Here is a 5,510-nt window from a genome sequence, read left to right as displayed (position 1 = left end):
AAAACACTTAAATAATGAATATTACCTGCTGAGTTTATATTTCAGTGTTAATGCTGGATATCTATATGAATTAATGGCTCATTCCAGTTAATTAATATATATGAAGTTTATAATTTTTTGTGGCAGTAACAGACTTCCATCTTCTGGGAAGGCTTTCTACAATTTTTAAGCAATTTTGTGGGAATTTGTTTTCCTTTGGTTTCAATTCATGCCCAAGGTGATTGGTAAAAATGAAAACAGGGCACTATGCAGACAACCGGTGTTCACACCAAACTCATTATGGACCTCATTTTGTGCACAAGGTCACAGTCCTGCTGAAACCGGAAAGGCCTTTCCCAAACTTTTGCCACAAATTTTGGACCTCATTTTTTGGCTATAACAGACCTGAATCTTCAGCTCAGGCTTAATACTATTTTGGAGCATTTTTTGAGACAATGTACAATTTGGTTCCAATTCATGCCAAAGATGATTAGTAAAATGAAGTCAGGGCACCATGCAGACCACCAGAGTTCACACCAAACTCATACTGGCACGGCCATCCTGAAACTGGTCAGGTCTTCCCCAAACTTTTACCATAAAGTTGAAGACATAAAATTGCTTCAAATGTGTTTGTATGTTATAGCATTTACAGTATTCTTCACTGTTACTAAAAGCCCAAGCCCAAACCAGAAAAATATCACCAAACTATTATCGTCTATCCACCTTACTTTACTGTTTGTGCTATGCAGTCCAGTATGAAGTGTTCAAAGCAGTTTATCAATTAGACTAGACTAGACTGCCAGCTAGTAAGAGAGAGATATACACTCTAAAAAATGATTCTGTGGCCTTGTAAATTTCACAGTTATAAAAAAGTTATGTTACCTTAATAAAATCTCTAAAAGTCACATACATGATTGTTTGAGTTAGACAAATCAAAATAAATGCCTAAAAAAACTATTATTCATTTTGTCTTAAATTTACACTATAATTTAAGTTTACTTTACTAGTAAAAATCAGTATTTGACTAACTGAATTATATTTTTAACATGCACTTAATATTTTCTGATACATTTCAATCAAAATATCTGTTAATGGAGTAATTGTACTGATTAGTTTCAAGAACTACAATTATAAATTATTCCAACTCAATATTCTTTATTTTTAACAACAAAAACTTAAATAATTGAGTAAATTGCCCTGTGCAAGTGCTCATGGGAAGTCTGGTGTAACATCAGAGACCAGAAGGCTGTGAGGATGTGAGAATGGACATGAAGCACCTGGAACATTCTGGAACACTCCTTACAAATCCTGGTGAGTAAACAGCTAACACAAGTTACTGTAATAATGACTCTGTCTGCCTGCACACACAACTTTATAGTGTGTGAGTTACTGTTCTGAATCCTGTCACAGCCGAGCTCCAGAGCTAACGATAGCTAGCAACAGGCCAGTCCTGGGGTTCAGTGTGATTTAGCTTGTTTGTTCCAACCACCGAACTGCTCAGCTAAAGCGCGTTTAATACAGACACTTAAACTCTGGTGTAAAAGGAGAGATTTAACACCGAGCAGCAGCGCGTGCATGTCCGGGTTTCTCGGTATAACCGGCGGCGGTTGTGCCGCAATATTTGAATTTCTCCCGCCAAATGCGGTGATTTCGCGCAGCCAACCGCCACTGTGGAGAGGATATAAAACTAGCATGTTCAAATAATTACTGCATGTGTACCGGTCCACCTCACACACTGAACCGCGAGTCTGCTCATTTCACTCCGACACTTTAAGGAGGAAACGTGGACCAAATCCGGTTTAAACAGCAGAAATGAGGTGCAGTGTCCGGACTCTGGTACTGTTTTATCCGTTACTGTATATGAGTATTTTTATCATGATTAAACACTGAGCACGCAGCGGCAGATGTTATAAAAATAAATGTGCTAAGTACTGTACTAGTAACTAAAGCTATGAAATATAAAGATTTAGTGAAAATACAACATTTCTCTCAGAATTAGAATTGGGAGAAAGTAATATGAAATTAAACTATTGAAGTAAAACATTATGTATGTTCTGATATGTAAGTAAAAGAACCTAAAACTGATTGATTTTGTGTGTTTGTGTGAAACATGTTATATATTTTCTATATCTCTTTCACAGCACCAACACCACTAATGAAGAGAAGTTGAATAGAGATAAAACAGGAGGTAAATGTAAACTTTTTTAAATGTTACAGAAGTATTAAATGTGTAACCATTGAATCAAAGATAGAAATAGACTATTAGTCCAAAAAGTATGTATTTGAACAGAAGTACTATTTTACCAGTCTGGTAGACTTTATATTAACAGTCACACTTGTACTTACTTGTATACTATTGTTCCTTTTTTAGGTGCCAGCATTATGGGATGGCGGTGTAAGCTCTGCACATTTGTCGTATCATCAAAAGGAATTTCGATCATTACCGAGTGAAGCATGGTACTGTTGGTCATGGATATTTAGTGTCCTGTCTTCATTTAGACTGTCATTGCTTATTTAAGACCTGAGAAGGTCTGCACACACATTTGTATGGATCCCACAGTTTGCAGGAAACTGAAGTGTGAAGGTGTGCAATCTTTCAGATGTAAAATGTGACTCATTAGATTCTAATACAAAAGTCTACTTTCCATGTGTTAACTGTATAATACTTGTGGCAGGAGTATTGTTTCTGAAACTGTTTACTAATAACATAAATTCAGCTCTTTGTTTATGATCTTGTTACATGTCATTTGCAAAGTAAACCAGGTTGAGTTTAGACTTCATGTCTTGTCAAATTTGGCAAATTAATGTTTAATTAAAATGAAAATGTGTGTATTGTTTCTTTCATTCAGTTAAAATATTTAGTAAATGTAGCACATTTGTTTATTAAATAATAGTATAATTTTCAGTATCTTCTACCTTCCATTTCAATTATATCTACTCAATTATTTTACTCATTTTTACTTTTCATTAACTTCAAATTTTCATTACATTTACTCAATTTTGTACATCATTGTACTAAATATAGTTATTCAGGTCTAAGTTTTTTTACTGACTTGTACTCAATTCATGAAGTATATTTTACATGATTTTTATATTTTTTTATATTTACTCAATATTTTTAAGTGTAAAAATGTTTCACCAAAAAAATTGAGTACAGCACAGTTTTATTTTTTAGAGTGTATATTACTCCAGAATACATTTCCATTGCCCCAATCTCCATCAGTGACATGAGGTACGCTACCCCAGCTAACACTAATACTACTACTAATACTCATTGCACATGGTAGTCTTCTGCTCTGCCATAGAGACCCATTTCACCAGAATATTGGTGGATGCTTTGGGAACTGTGGGTTGTTGGGTGGGAAAGTAGTAGAACCTGTATGTTTAGCACATTCTGTGGGTGATTGATTGGATTGTGACTTAGGTAGTTTAGTGACATGGTTGGGGGTCTTGGGCTCTTTGCCTACAGAACAACTTAAGGGGCAGGCTGTGGTGGCCTGGGTGTTCTGATGCCTTTTTATCAGAGCCAGCATTAAGATTTTTGTGCTGAATTGGCCTTTCTCTGGGATCAGATCAGACAAAGGATACTTGACTTTCTTATAGAAAGACCACAGACAGTTAAAGTTAGCAAAACTTCTCAGAGACCATCATCATGAACACCGGGGTCCCCCAGGGATGTGTGCTGAGCCCTCTGCTGTTCAAGCTGATGACACATGACTGTTGTGCTAGATACAATTCGAACCATATCATCAAGTTTGCAGACGACACAACAGTGGTGGGCCTTATCAGTGACGACAACGACTCATACTACAGAGAGGAGGTACATCAACTCATTAACTAGTGCGACAGAAACAACCCACAATGTCAGCAAAACAAAAGAAATAAATGTGGACTTCAGGAAGAACCACAAGCGCATACCCCTCTCACTGTAAATGGCAGTGTTGTGGAGTTTGTGAAAAGCACCAAGTTTTTGGAAGTGCGCATCACAGATGATTTGACATGGAACACCAACACCACCCACATAGTTAAGAAGGCACAGCAATGCCTCCACTTCCTCCGAAGGATGAGAAAAGCTGACCTTCCACCTCCGGCACTCACCACCTTCTACAGATGCGCTATTAAAAGCATCCTCTCCAGCAGCCTCTCAGTCTGGTACGGGAACTGCACTGCTGCTGACCAGAAGGCCTTGCAGAGGGTGGTAAGGACTGCCGAGAAGATCACCAGATCAGCCCAACCAGCCATTAAAGATTTATCTTCGTCCCGCTGTAGCAAGAGGGCCATCAACATCATCAGAAATCCCACCCACCCAGCTCATGACTTGTTTACTGCAAGACCACCAGACTAAGCAACAGCTTTTTTCCTCAAGCTATCAGACTTATTAACTCACTCAAAAGATAACATGGACATGTTTACATTTAACATAACAAAAACAGCACAAATATAAATATGCACAATATAATCATATATCTCCATGCTGCTAGTTGCATTTATACTTTACATCATGTATATTTTTTGCATTAAATTCATTTCAACCACCATACTGCATTTCCTGTGACACTGTAATATTTAAGTGGTAACCCGCAACACCCTAAATGTCCCATGTAATGTTTACTGTCTCACTGTCATAACCTGTGTGCACCCCTGTTACTGTTACATGTTGTGTCCGTTTGTTATATGTGAGTTCTGCCATAGAGATCCATTTCACCAGAATATTGGTGGATGCTTTGGGAACTGTGGGTTGTTGGGTGGGGAAGTAGTAGAACCTGTATGTTTTGCACATTCTGTGGGTGATTGATTGGATTGTGACTTAGTACGTATTTGCACTACTTTCTTTTTTTTTTTTAATCCTTTTGTGCACATCTGGAGTCTGAAGAACTAAATTTCAATCCGATGTGTAAATGGTGTTTGCATGGTCGTATTGACAATACAGTTGACTTTGACAAGCTAGCCTTTGCTCCCCACAGGCATAAGTCTTGAGAGTCTTGAATACTCATGATCCTGTCACCAATTCACTGGTATAAACTTGATAATCAATGTTAACCAGTTAATTTTTCAGCTGATCTGTATGCTTTCTCTGAGACTTTAGACACAAGACACCATCACACATATATTTGAAATGGTTTAAATAAGTTACTTATTTTGTCTTGTTCAATGTTTAAATTTCAGTACCTTTATTTATACAGAACACTTAAAGAGAAGAATTACCTTACACATATTTGCAAGAACAAGCTGGTTAATATAAATCTGTGTAAAGAAGGTTTGAAATGCTTTCTTCAAATATAATTTAAATGCCAGATAAAATATATCCCAAGAACATTTTATATGCTTCTAAAATTTATTACATGAAAACCTAATAAATAATTAAATGTGAAGCTAATATAAGTAGTATATAATATAGCAATATAAGACATAAATATTGTGCAATTAAGCAAGTTCCTTCATGAACTATAGTACAAACATCTGCACTGCACAGTTATAAACACCTCATGGGTATCTTTTTTAAAGAACTAAAACAGCACTGAATGTGTATA

At 36.6% G+C, this 5,510-nt stretch overlaps 1 long non-coding RNA gene across 1 annotated transcript; it reads left to right on the top strand.

Moving 5' to 3' along the window:
* Nucleotides 1-1,193: 1,193 nt before the first annotated feature.
* Nucleotides 1,194-2,771, top strand: LOC128532256 (uncharacterized). Its single transcript, XR_008361278.1, has 3 exons — nt 1,194-1,290; nt 2,121-2,167; nt 2,351-2,771. It is a non-coding gene; the product is annotated as an uncharacterized LOC128532256 (long non-coding RNA).
* The last annotated feature ends 2,739 nt before the right edge of the window (nt 2,772-5,510 follow it).

Source organism: Clarias gariepinus, chromosome 10 (assembly GCF_024256425.1).
Source record: "Clarias gariepinus isolate MV-2021 ecotype Netherlands chromosome 10, CGAR_prim_01v2, whole genome shotgun sequence".
NCBI lineage: Eukaryota > Metazoa > Chordata > Actinopteri > Siluriformes > Clariidae > Clarias > Clarias gariepinus.
Note: the sequence above shows the minus strand (reverse complement) of the source record. Positions and strands in the feature narration are given on the sequence as shown.